General features: G+C 43.3%; 1 protein-coding gene across 7 annotated transcripts in view; it reads left to right on the top strand.

Annotated features, from left to right (window-relative positions):
* LOC140421163 (cohesin subunit SA-2) overlaps nt 1-14549 on the top strand; it is a 290652-nt gene that overhangs the window by 76559 nt on the left and 199544 nt on the right. The gene's annotated exons all lie outside the window — the stretch shown is intronic.

Raw genomic sequence — 14549 nt, 5'->3', positions numbered from 1 at the left:
GCATGCGCTGTGCCGTCCCCAAGGAATATTTGACAAATAATTCACCATGGATGTGCATACTTGTGTCTGAGAATTGTATATTTGCACATTGGAATTAAAATATATAATACTTTTAAAATTTTGAGTACCCAATTCTTTTCTTCCAAATGAGGGGCAATTTAGCATGGCAAATCCACCTACCTTGAACATCTTTTTGGGTTGTGTGGGTGAGACCCACACACACTGGGTGAATGTGCAAACTCCACACGGTCAGTGACCCCGACATTTGCAATTTAATATACTTGCCGAATTTTCTTTACTTCATTATATTCTAATTACCTTTATAATTTAGCTGTTTTGAAAAATGCAATGGGTGCAAGTTGAGCATGGTATTGTATTTTGTATTTTGTAATTTGTACAAATAAATCAAAAACATTAGTGTTTATGTTCCTTTGAAATACCATGTGCAGTAGTTATAGTGGGTTTTTAAAATATGTTTTTCTTCAGAGTTATTCCATTTTTACAAAAACGCAACAATTCCTCAAAACCTGTCTGGTACAGCATGAATATTTCTCCTAATATGAATACAGAAAAATACAGGACAGCAATGTAATTGGTTCAGTTTAATCGTTAGGCTGGCACGTCCATTTATGCAGAAAAGATCATTAAAAGGACAAGCGCGAGGATGGGGATGGAAAGGTTAGAGCCATGAAAAAAATGGCAAGATGGGGCACACCCTCGAAGCATGTTGAAGGCAGTGATACATGGCTTAAAAAAAACCTTGCAGGAACATAGGAGCAATTCCTGCATTATGGAATCCTATTTATTTGAGATAGGGGCCGCATAGTTTACAGAATGCATCCGATTCGGATTGGAGTATATGGGTTAAGAATTCCATTAATAATAATAATAATAATAATAATAATAATAATAATGACTCTTTATTGTCACAAGTATGAAGTTACTGTGAAAAGCCCTTAGTCGCCACATTCCGGCAAACATTCCATGATTTTATGCCAATTCTGAACTGAAGGAGATTTATCGCTAATCCAGGAGCAGAAGATATTCTTCTGTGCTGCAAATGTTAGAATATTATACACCCTTTTTTCATGAGCGTCAATTATCTTTCTAACTAGGAGCCCAAGATTTACGAGCAAAGGATTAAATTCTAAGGCTGTTTTGGATATCTTCTCAAGCTCTTTGAGTACCCAGACCAGTAGGATTTAATTTTGACATGGGACCAAACAAAATGTGTGCATTGCCCCTTGATTATTTTGTACTTTCAGCACAGAATGAGGCCATTTGACCTATTCTGTCCACACCAGCCCGAGGACACCCAGGTGGCCTTTCAAATCCCACTTTCCTGCACCTGGTCAAACCTGTGTATTAAGCTTGGCATGATATGCAGGTGTGCAATATTTTAAACTGAGTCTCCTTCATTCTATTAGAGACTAAGACTTTTATTGGCATTTTCCCATATCCTGCCCCAAGTCTCCTCACCAATATTCACTGTGAAGACTTTTTCCCAAGATCGCCAAGTCTCTCGTCTATTCACACACGAGCTAGAACAAAAGTGTTATAAACTTGCTGATTAATTGCCTAAGTTCCGTGGTTATCAGGATTCTTTCCACCGGGGAGACAATTAGCATTGAGATGGAAGATGTCTTATTGAGGATAAAGTTACTGAAAAAGGATATTGGGATGTCAAATTGTTGGCAGACTTGCTCAATCGATAACAAAGGTACCACTAAACATATCACCCAACCTACAAATACACCTATTCCTCCATCTGACCTGGTGGGAAATCCGGCTTGCCCTGCATGGGGCAGAGAGAAAGGAAGCTAAATTCAATATCCGTTTCAGCTCACAGACCATCATCCATGCTCTGTATGTTAATAATTATTATAGGATTTTCACATTTCACAGGCACAGTCTTAAGCAAGGTATTGTTTTGTTCCTTATTAAAGAACTGAATACCCCATTAATTTCGGACCATAGCAGAAAGCATAATTGCTAGCACCTGGAAAGGATATAATAACTTAGGCAGCACTATCATCTTAATCAGTTCTATCCTACCCAGCCATGATATCGGTGAGGCGGGCCATCACTATAGTTCCCACTTGATAGACGTAAGTTGGGTTGGGGGGGGAGGAGAACGGATGGATGAGTTTGCCCCACACATGTCTGAAAGAAGGGGTAACAAAAATATCCAAATCGGTAAACCCTGAGGGGGATTATCTGTCTGGGAAAGAGGTGAGGTCTCCCTCTTAAGCCTTCCCAGAGGCATAACCTCAGACCTGTAAAATTGTTTTTTTAACTTGAATCTATTCATCACATAAATAATAGCAGGAACAGACACATCTGGCTTACATACAAATAGTAACTCACCATCTGGATATAGCGTAATCTTTTGTTCTTTCCTTCACTGAATAGCCCAAATACCAAAGGATCCTGTCCAATAGCCTCCGCTAGAGGCTCGATCGAAATTGTGAACAATAGCAGGTGATAACAGACAGGCCTGTCCAGTCCATCACTGGCGATTAAACATATCCGATCTAATACCGCTAATAAGAACTTTGCCAGTGGACTTTTATAAAACATTTTTATTCACTTAACAAACTCTCCTATCAACTCGAACTTCTGCGGCATACAAAATAAATAATTTCATTCCGCCTGATCAAAAGCTTTCTCTGCATCAAAAGAGATCACTAAACCATCTTACGCTCTCTTTTGAAAGACCTGAATGATCAGGCGGAGGATGTTTTCTCGACACCGTGCCAGCATCTTCTTGGACAACAATTTTGAATCTCCATTCAGAAGTAAGATTGGCGCAGCACGGTGGCACAGTGGGTTAGCCCTGCTGCCTCACGGCACCGAGATCCCCGGTTCTGGGTCACTGTCCGTGTGGAGTTTGCGCATTCTTCCTGTGTTTGCATGGGTTTCGCCCCCAAAACCCAAAGATGTGAAGGCTAGGTGGATTGGCCATGCTAAATTGCCCCTTAATTGGATAAAAATGAATTGGGTACTCTAAATTTATTTTTAGAAAGTAAGATTGGTCTATAATTCTTTTCTGCCTTCAAAATTAAGGAAATATTCGCTTCACAAAACCTTTCTGTCAGCAACGAGTGGTTATACATACCAACCAGAAGATCTATTAGCAAGTCTTTAAAATTCACATCCAGGATCGACTTTTGGTCACCAGAAATAATTGGACGAGAAGAAATACGTCATATATGTCAGTGCATCTGCAGATTGGTCTGATTTTTTTTGGTCGGCAGAAAAACCTTTGGTGGATTGATTAGCCATGGTAAATTGCTCCCCAGTGTCCCAAGGTGTGCAGGTTGGGTGGGGTTGGGGGGCGGGGGGGGTGCACTTTCCAAGGGCTTAATGGGCTGAAGGCCTCCTTCTGCACTGTGGGATTCTATGAATAATATACTCCATCTTAAGTCCATGAAACTTCAGTAATAAAATCAGAGAATAATATGGAGGACCATAGATATTCATTATCAAAACATTTTAGTCATAGAGCCTCTTGACAATTGCAGAGTTACTCCTTTTATCCTTCACACGGTCCTCCATTTTAAAAGGCGCATTTTTCATGATTGACACTGCAACACCCCGGCTACTGGTTGAGAATAAGGCAAAAAACTTCTGCTCCAATCCCTCCATTTTAGATGTTCCTTATCATCTAAATGAGTTTCTTGCAATAAAGCTACATCAACCTTTTTATGCAGACAATTTTGTTTCTTTTAAAAGGATGATGTACTCCATGCACATTCCAGGAGCAAAGTTTCAAAATAGCTGCTGCAATTGCTTATGCAGCCAAAGAGAGTATAGGATTTGACACAAAGAGAAAAAAGGCATCCATGTCAGAGATTTTAGCACCCCACTCTGGCATGCACCAAAAGATACCTCCCCATCTCCAGCCATACCAGAGGCACTATTGATGCCATTTTTAGGATATGAGACCTGCCCTGTAACTTTGCAGGAACCAGTTAACAATTATTTAATCTCAAAATATGCCCTAGTACCATACAACCTGTACAGCACACTCCTTAACGCGAAGGAACATGCTTTGGGGTATTTTCCATTCAAGACCAATGGACATCCCTGATATTCTTTTGGGTAAAACACTCATTGCAGTGCTTAATTACTAGATCACCACCATTAACCTGATAAATAACATAGGACCAGGAAGGAATTATAATGACAAGGGGTATCCAGAATTTGCAGTGAACTGCATATTGTCACTCCAAATTAATGTCTTCCACTGACCTCACAAAGCCCATGGCCATTGCCGGGTTGTTGAACATCTTTACATTGTTGTTGGATATCACCCTCCAGTGGAGCAGGATATAGCGGCATCAAAACCCTTATGCCTCTGTTGTATTACTGCTGAGAAATTGTGGAAAAAAAAGACCTTCGCTCCATTATAGAGCAAGTCCTCATTATGCCTCACTTCCAAAACTCTTTAACAACCTCCGAAGTTCGAAAATATATAATTAAGGGCCAGGGACGCTGATTGTCCCTCAACCTCAAAGACCGGATACAATATGCAATTTCTAACGTAATACGCCCAACTTTAATTCCAGATTTAAAAAACGTGGTAGTCAGCTCTCAAAAGAATTTAACTGGGATAACCTTCTTGGCATTTTGTCACCACATTTAGCCAGAAATCCTCCAGGGACATAAGGATATAACCCTTGAGTGAGAACACCACATTGTGTAATTATGGGCTCTGTGAGCACAATAAAACAGGATTAAAGAATGAGTAGCGCCAGAGTCCACGGAAACACAACTGTTCCCGCGCTCGCAGCACATGACCACCCCGTGTACAGTTGTATTTTTAATGCTGCATACATTTGTCATGTGTGGTTGTTGAATAGTTGTGTTTTATTCTGTGACTCGATAATCCTGATTTTGGATCTAAACCCATTTTCTGTTGTTTTCCCAACCAAACGCCCCTATCAAATATTTCCTTTGCTTCAGGATTCAGTAAATCTATACTTGTTAAAACACATGCAACTGTCATTCTGCTAATTTTCTGTTCAAATGTGCTGAAGGGAATGAAATATATCACTTAAGAACCCAATAGCTGAATACAGCTAGTTTTGGTACAGGATATTCAGTTTGCTGTCATAATTTCTCAAGCTGTCTAAACTTGTGACCTCTGCCTAAGACTCCCAGTGCAGTGGGAGTCGATTCAATTTCTTGCTCTATGGGTTTGCATTCACAAACATTTGACTGGAGTATCCATGGATTAATTGAGTAAGTTTTACTGAGCCTCTTACAGAAAGGAGATCTTGATTGTAATTACTTATTTAAACTGGAAAAGAACACCGGTTGTTGAGATAAAACTCTTGTCAGTTAACTTGAAAATGAAAGAAGCCGTTGCTTTCCTTTAAAATTATTTATTTGAACTGTTGCTTTGAATTTGCTGTGGGTCTCTTAGTATAGTGACAATTAATTATTTTACTTTTTTAAAATTTACTGTAAAAATATGTTAAATCTGATTTTATTGCTAGCAGTAATGTATAAGTACCAAAGAATTGAAGTATTTTATTACGTTTTCTCAAGTTCTTAATTGAAGGCTTATGTACCAGTTACACTACATGGGGATAATGATCAAAGGCCGGTTCCCCAGAGAAATTAATTAACATCCTTCGACTCCTCCACGACAAGATGTTAGCTTTTGTCCTCACTGTGAGAAGTATGACAGAAACCTTCTAGGTCAAGACTGGAGTCAAGCAGGGATACGTTATCGCCCCTATCCTTTTCTCCATCTTCATCGGCACCATCCTTCACCTTGTCAAGAACAAGCTTCCCAGTGGAGTGGACATCGTCTGCAGAATGGACGGAGAACATTTCTACTTCAACAGGTGGAAATCCAAGAAAATTACACTGATATTGCTTGTGGAATTTAGGATGTTGGTGGCAATGCCATCTTCGCTCTTTCGGAAGAGAATCTCCAAGCCATGCTTGACGCCTTTGTGGAAGCATACCAAAGAGTTGGTCGCAGCCTTAACCTCAAGAAGAATCGAGTCCTTTACCAACCCATCCCAGGGCATGATCCAGTCTCTCTCTCCATCAAGATCGATGGAGAAATCCACCCAAACGTTGAACATTTTCCCTACCTGGGGAGCCATCTCTTCTCTAAGGCTGACTGTAATGCAGAGAGCCAACATTGTATTCAATCCGCGAGCAGTCATCCTCCCAACTCTTTTTTACAGCTTCGAACCCTGAACTGGGTACAGATGCCACCTTGAGACCCTGGAGAGGTACCATCAACACTGTCTGAAACAGGTTCTTCGCATCAACTGGGAGGGCAGGCATACTGTCATCAGTGTCCTTGAAGGAGCCAAGAGCATGAACATCGAGAGCATGATCATTCGAAACCAACTCCGCTGGACCGGCCATGTGCTTCGGAGGTTGAAGTCCCTACTGCCAAACAAATCATCTTCGCCTAGCTCAAGGAAGGCACCCAAACAGGAGGCGGAAGTGCTTCCAAGGATACCCTGATGGCATACCTCAGGAAATGCAACACAGATGCTAGTGCATAGAACATAGAACAATATAGCGCAGTACAGGCCCTTCGGCCCACGATGTTGCACCGAAACAAAAGCCATCTAACCTACACTATGCCATTATCATCCATATGTTTATCCAATAAACTTTTAAATGCCCTCAATGTTGGCGAGTTCACTACTGTAGCAGGTAGGGCATTCCACGGCCTCACTACTCTTTGCGTAAAGAACCTACCTCTGACCTCTGTCCTATATCTATTACCCCTCAGTTTAAAGTTATGTCCCCTCGTGCCAGCCATATCCATCCGCGGGAGAAGGCTCTCACTGTCCACCCTATCCAACCCCCTGATCATTTTGTATGCCTCTATTAAGTCTCCTCTTAACCTTCTTCTCTCCAACGAAAACAACCTCAAGTCCATCAGCCTTTCCTCATAAGATTTTCCCTCCATACCAGGCAACATCCTGGTAAATCTCCTCTGCACCCGCTCCAAAGCCTCCACGTCCTTCCTATAATGCGGTGACCAGAACTGTACGCAATACTCCAAATGCGGCCGTACCAGAGTTCTGTACAGCTGCAACATGACCTCCCGACTCCGGAACTCAATCCCTCTACCCATAAAGGCCAACACTCCATAGGCCTTCTTCACAACCCTATCAACCTGGGTGGCAACTTTCAGGGATCTATGTACATGGACACCTAGATCCCTCTGCTCATCCACACTTTCAAGAACTTTACCATTAGCCAAATATTCCGCATTCCTCTTATTCCTTCCAAAATGAATCACCTCACACTTCTCTACATTAAACTCCATTTGCCACCTCTCAGCCCAGCTCTGCAGCTTATCTATACCCCTCTGTAACCTGCTACATCCTTCCACACTATCGACAACACCACCGACTTTAGTATCGTCTGCAAATTTACTCACCCACCCTTCTGCGCCTTCCTCTAGGTCATTGATAAAAATGACAAACCGCAACAGCCCCAGAACAGATCCTTGTGGTACTCCACTTGTGACTGTACTCCATTCTGAACATTTCCCATCAACCACCACCCTCTGTCTTCTTTCAGCTAGCCAATTTCTGATCCACATCTCTAAATCACCCTCAATCCCCAGCCTCCGTATTTTTTGCAATAGCCTACCGTGGGGAACCTTATCAAACGCTTTGCTGAAATCCATATACACCACATCAACTGCTCTACCCTCTTCTACCTGTTTAGTCACCTTCTCAAAGAACTCAATAAGGTTTGTGAGGCATGACCTACCCTTCACAAAGCCATGCTGACTATCCCTGATCATATTATTCCTATCTAGATGATTATAAATCTTGTCTCTTATAATCCCCTCCAAGACTTTACCCACTACAGACGTGAGGCTCACCGGTCTATAGTTGCCAGGGTTGTCTCTGCTCCCCTTTTTGAACAAAGGGACCACATTTGCTGTCCTCCAGTCCTCTGGCACTATTCCTGTAGCCAATGATGACATAAAAATCAAAGCCAAAGGTCCAGCAATCTCTTCCCTGGCCTCCCAGAGAATCCTAGGATAAATCCCATCAGGTCCCGGGGACTTATCTATTTTCAGCCTGTCCAGAATTGCCAACACCTCTTCCCTACGTACCTCAATGCCATCTATTCTATTAGCCTGGGGCTCAACATTCTCCTCCACAACATTATCTTTTTCCTGAGTGAATACTGACGAAAAATATTCATTTAGTATCTCGCCTATCTCTTCAGACTCCACACACAATTTCCCATCCCTGTCCTTGACTGGTCCTACTCTTTCCCTAGTCATTCGCTTATTCCTGACATACCTATAGAAAGCTTTTGGGTTTTCCTTGATCCTTCCTGCCAAATACTTCTCATGTCCCCTCCTTGCTCGTCTTAGCTCTCTCTTTAGTTCCTTCCTCGCTACCTTGTAACTATCCATCGCCCCAACCGAAACTTCACACCTCATCTTCACATAGGCCTCCTTCTTCCTCTTAACAAGAGATTCCACTTCCTTGGTAAACCACGGTTCCCTCGCTCGACGCCTTCCTCCCTGTCTGACCGGTACATACTTATCAAGAACACGCAGTAGCTGATCCTTGAACAAGCCCCACTTATCCAGTGTGCCCAACACTTGCAGCCTACTTCTCCACCTTATCCCCCCCAAGTCACGTCTAATGGCATCATAATTGCCCTTCCCCCTGCTATAACTCTTGCCCTGCGGTGTATACTTATCCCTTTCCATCATTAACGTAAACGTCACCGAATTGTGGTCACTGTCCCCAAAGTGCTCTCCTACCTCCAAATCCAACACCTGGCCTGGTTCATTACCCAAAACCAAATCCAACGTGGCCTCGCCTCTTGTTGGCCTGTCAACATATTGTTTCAGGAAACCCTCCACACACTGTACAAAAAACGACCCATCTATTGTACTCAAACTATATCTTTTCCAGTCAATATTTGGAAAGTTAAAGTCTCCCATAATAACTACCCTGTTACTTTCGCTCATATCCAGAATCATCTTCGCCATCCTTTCCTCTACATCCCTAGAACTATTAGGAGGCCTATAAAAAAACTCCCAACAGGGTGACCTCTCCTTTCCTGTTTCTAACTTCAGCCCATACTACCTCGGAAGAAGAGTTCCCATCTAGCATCCTCTCCGCCACCGTAATACTGCTCTTGACTAGCAGCGCCACACCTCCCCCTTTTTTGCCTCCTTCCCTGAGCTTACTAAAACACCTAAACCCCGGAACCTGCAACATCCATTCCTGTCCCTGCTCTATCCATGTCTCCGAAATGGCCACAACATCGAAGTCCCAGGTACCAACCCATGCCGCCAGTTCCCCGACCTTGTTTCGTATACTCCTGGCATTGAAGTAGACACACTTCAAACCACCTACCTGAACACTGGCCCCCTCCTGCGACGTCAAATCTGTGCTCCTGACCTCTATACTCTCATTCTCCCTTACCCTAAAACTACAATCTAGGTTCCCGTGCCCCTGCTGCATTAGTTTAAACCCCCCCAAAGAGCACTAACAAATCTCCCCCCCCAGGATATTTGTGCCCCTCAGGTTCAGATGTAGACCATCCTGTCTGTAGAGGTCCCACCTTCCCCAGAAAGAGCCCCAGTTATCCAGAAATCTGAATCCCTCCCGCCTGCACCATCCCTGTAGCCACGTGTTTAAATGCTCTCTCTCCCTATTCCTCATCTCACTATCACGTGGCACAGGCAACAACCCAGAGATAACAACTCTGTTTGTTCTAGTTCTGAGCTTCCATCCTAGCTCCCTGAAAGCCTGCCTGACATCCTTGTCCCCTTTCCTACCTATGTCGTTAGTGCCAATGTGGACCACGACTTGGGGCTGCTCCCCCTCCCCCCTAAGGACCCGGAAAACACGATCCGAGACATCACGTACCCTTGCACCTGGGAGGCAACATACCAAATGTGAGTCTCTCACATCCCACAAAATCTCCTATCTGTGCCCCTGACTATAGAGTCCCCAATTACTAATGCTCTGCTCCTCTCCCCCCTTCCCTTCTGAGCAACAGGGACAGACTCCGTGCCAGAGGCCCGTACCCCATGGCTTACCCCTGGTAAGTCCCCCCCCCCCCCACAAGTATCCAAAGCGGTATACTTGTTTCTCAGGGGAACGACCGCAGGGGATCTCTGCACTGACTGCTTTTTCCCAGTCCCTCTTACAGTTACCCACCTATCTCCAATCTTTGGTGTAACTAATTCCCTGAAGCTGCTATCTATGACCCCTTCTGCCTCCCGAATGATCCGAAGTTCTTCCAACTCCAGCTCCAGTTCCCTAACTCGGTCTTGGAGGAGCTGGAGATGGCAGCACTTCCTGCAGGTAAAATCAGCAGGGACACTAACTGCATCCCTCACCTCAAACATCCTGCAGGAGGAACATTGCACTCCCTTCCCTGCCATTCCTCTAACTTTCTACCAAGATCTGGCTAACAACTAAATTAAATTTTTATAAAAAAATAATAATAATATAATAAAATATGGTACTTACCTCAGACCAATGGGTTTTATTATTAGGTTAGAGGAGGAGGGCGGGTGGGAGACACTAGACGTGTAGTGTCTCGGGTTTCCTCTCCACCAGAATTTATTGGTGAGGGTCTTCCCAGACGTCCGCGGGTCGACTTCCTGTTCCCGCCGAAAAAACTAATTTAACAAAAAAAGAAGAAAAATTCTCAGCTCCTGCTGAAATTGACTAACCAGCCAGCTCCACTCCCGCCGAAATCGACATGGGAGAACCTTGCTCAGAAGAAACCTATCTGGCGAAGGCACTGATTGAAGGGACATGATTCTTTGCGAGCACCCGATGGCACGAGAAGGTCTAGGAAAGGAGCCTGAGAGAAGAATGCGCTGGCATTCTGTAGTCCAAGGACCAGTTCAACATCCCGGAAACAAAGAACAAAAAAAAAATACAGCACAGGAACAGGCCCTTCAGCCTGTCGGTCATGAATACCCACCTTTGCCAAAACCCTCAGCACTCCTTGTGCCGTACTCCTCTATACCCATCCTATCCATATGTCTATCAAGATGCCTTTTGAATGCCGTTAATGTATTTTGTTCCACAACATCTCCTGTTCCAGGCACTCCCAACCCTCTGTGTATAAAAAAAAAAAAAACCCTGCCTCGCACATCTCCTCTAAACTCTCTGGTGACTGATCCCTGCACTCTTGGAAAGAGTGCCTGACCATCCACTCTTTCCATGCCCCATATAATCTTGCAGACCTCTATCAGGTCACCCCTCAACCTCCATCTTTCTAATGAAAACAGTCCTCGTCTATTCAGCCTCTCTACATAGCTAACACCCTCCACCCTCCAGAGCAGGCAACATCCTGGTAAACCTCATCTGCACCCTCTCCAAAACCTCCACATCTTTCTGGCAGTGTGGCGACCACAATTGTGCGCAATATTCCAAGTGCAGCCGTATCAAGGTTCTATACAACTGTAGCTTGACTTGCCAGTTGATATACTCGAAGCCCCGTCCAATGAAGGCAAGCGTTCCGTATGCTTTCTTGACTATCTTGTCCACTTATGTTGCCGCCTTCAAATATCTGTGAACCTGCACGCCCAGATCTCTGACTTTCTATATTCCTAAGAGTTTTGCCATTTACGGTATATTTCCCTTCTATGTTAGACCTACCAAAATGCAATACTTCACATTTGTCCAGATTAAACTCCATTTGCCATTTCTCTGCCCAAGTCTCCAACCTATCGATGTCCTGCTGTATCCTCCGACAATCCACAACACTATCTACCACTCCACCAACCTTGGTGTCATCCGTGATCTTACTAATTAGACCAGCTACATTTTCCTCCAAATCGTTTGTGTATACTACAAGTATGCGGTCGGAGATATGGCTCTAGGACTGGGCGCATCAGTCATGCAAGGATCCACAGAACGCATGATCATTGACAGAATTTCGCGGTGGACAATAATACTTGTGAGCGAGTGGTTGCTGAATATTGTTTTATAGCAGTGGACTAGGAATCCAGAGGCCCAGGCTAATGCTGAGAGGGCATTGGTTCAAATCCCACCATGACATCTGATGGAGTTTACTTCCAATTAATAAATCTGGAACATAAAACTTAATCCCAATGACATGAAACTATCATTTGATTGTTGTAATACCATGTCTGATTTACTGATGTCCTTTAGGGAAGGAAATCTGCAATCCTTGCCTGGCCTGCATGTGACTCCAGACCCACAGCAGTGTGGTTGAGTCTTAACTGCCCTCGAGAGACCTAGCATATCAGTTAGTTGAAGGGCAGTGAGTGATGGGCAAAAAATGCTTGCACTGTCAATAATGACCTCAAAACATGAAATAACAAGAGGAAAAAACACAGGTCCTAATTTGGTGTGAAAGAGCATAAATACAACATGAACTATGCAATTGTTGAAGTTGCTTGGATTTGGCATTTTCTTCTGCACATGTAATTTTGTGATCTTGGAGCATCTTTCTATATCAATGTATAAAATAAGTGAGGGGCCATAGCCTCTGGCCTGACACCATGTCTGACACTTGTAGATTATATAATCCTGCTAGCCTTTTGCAATTTCATTTGAGCATTTTTTTTTAAAGAAAAAAATCATTTGTTGGTTCTTGTCGTCTTTCTCTTCAAAGTGGTGTTAGTGACTGGAGTACTGTTTCACACTCGCAAATGGTCATTTTTTGATTGTCTGCCTGGACAAACTGTGAACAGGCTGTTTCATTTCTGTCATTATCCAGCTCCCATTTTTGAGCAAACGTTGCTTCAATTGCTAAACGGTGGTGAAACGTGGCTAATTTCTTCCCTGCTCCCAAGTGCTAAGGGCACTTAGACCCTTTATAGCTTCCTGACTGCTGTCAGTCAGCATTGACTGGAGACGGCACAGTGGTTAGCACAGCTGCCTCACAGCACCGAGGTCTCTGGTTCGATCCCAGCTCTGGGTTACTGTCCGTGTGGAGTTTGCACATTCTCCCCGTGCTTGCGTGGGTTTCACCCCCACAACCCAAGGATGTGCAGTATAGGTGGATTGGGCATTCTGAATTGCCTCTTTATTGGAAAAATTGAATTGGGGACTCTAAATTTAATTTAAAAAGCATTGACTGGGAATTATACCTGTATGACTGAGTGTTATAATTCCAGCTAATAGTATTGGATAGTCCGGATCCAAAATGGATCCCTGGCTTTAATTTTTTTTGTTTAGAGACTTGGATGAGCAGGGTCCACAGGCTGCCAATGAACTTTTATAAACAAAACAAAATGTTTGTTAACAAAGAAAAGGCTAACCATAATATGCTCAGTCCACTACACTGTTACAGGATGTAAAGGATTACGCAAGTTACAAAAGATCTTAAATTCTAACAGTCTCATGTTCTCAGTAGGTACATCATCCATGTAAACAATAGGGGAAATGTGGCCAGATGCACCACACTCTGAAACCCAATGGTAGAGCCATCCAATTTAACTTTCTCATCAAATCTTCACCAGATGATTGTCACACTGAGCCAACTGGTTTCACTGTAACTCTGACTTATGCAGGAACAGGAGTAGGTCATTCAGCTCCTTGAGCCTGTTCTGCCATTCAATGTAATCATGGCTGATCTGTGTCTTAACGCCAGATACCTAGGGTCCTATCCATAATATGTTTGCTGAATAAACGTTTATCTCAGATTTAAAATTAACCACTGTTCTGACTTCAACTGCTGTTTATGGAAGAGAGTTCGAACCTCTACCACCCCTTGTGTGAAGAAGTGCTTCCTGAACGCTCTGGCCCTAAATTTTAGACTAAGCCCCTTAGTTTTACAATCTCCAACCAATGGAAATAGTTGATCCTTATTTACCTAGTCTTTTCCTGTTCATATCTTCCACAAGAATGTTTCGAATCTGCACTCGAAGAAGTACACTTTGAAATCTTCCCCAAAACAACGCTTTCTCTAGGATGCCTTCACCAAGGATCCACTTCCAGGATTCAATCTCTCCTTTCAGTATTCCTCTGCCTTGGATTGCTACATGCATTCAAGCTTCCACTACCTCTCAGCGACCCAGTCATGCCAACTAATACCACTGCTTCACAGGTTGTATTAAGATGTCACCCAATTTTTGATTTCCCCCTGATGCCTGGCTTCTCGCTTTAAAACTGGTTCTTGCAGCTGTCTCTAACTCTGAGCACTCTCTCTGTTTTTTAATTCAACTTCACCCAACAGGACCTTGTTCAACTTCTTTGTTCCTTTAACTTAACTGTCTTCCTGAGACATTATTTTTGTACCAAATTGCTAGTTTTTGGACTTTCTTTTGCAAAGTTTTCTCCCTTCTCCTTTCCAGCTTCTTCTGGGTCCAAATTGCAACTATTAACTGAAAAGCTCTTTCTAACCTCAGGTGACCCTGGTTGCTAAGCAGCAGTCTGATTTTACTTTCAACCCTGTTTACTTTTATGTCGTAAATCCTTACAATTCAGGCTCAGTTTAAAGTGACCAAAACATAAATTCATGCAGACACCTTTGTTTAACCGGAAGCAAACTGTTTTAGCCCCTTTCGTATGCAGTAACAAAAT

Source organism: Scyliorhinus torazame, chromosome 5 (genome assembly GCF_047496885.1).
Source record: "Scyliorhinus torazame isolate Kashiwa2021f chromosome 5, sScyTor2.1, whole genome shotgun sequence".
NCBI classification, from domain to species: Eukaryota; Metazoa; Chordata; class Chondrichthyes; order Carcharhiniformes; family Scyliorhinidae; genus Scyliorhinus; species Scyliorhinus torazame.
This window is presented reverse-complemented; position numbering and strand designations above follow the sequence as displayed.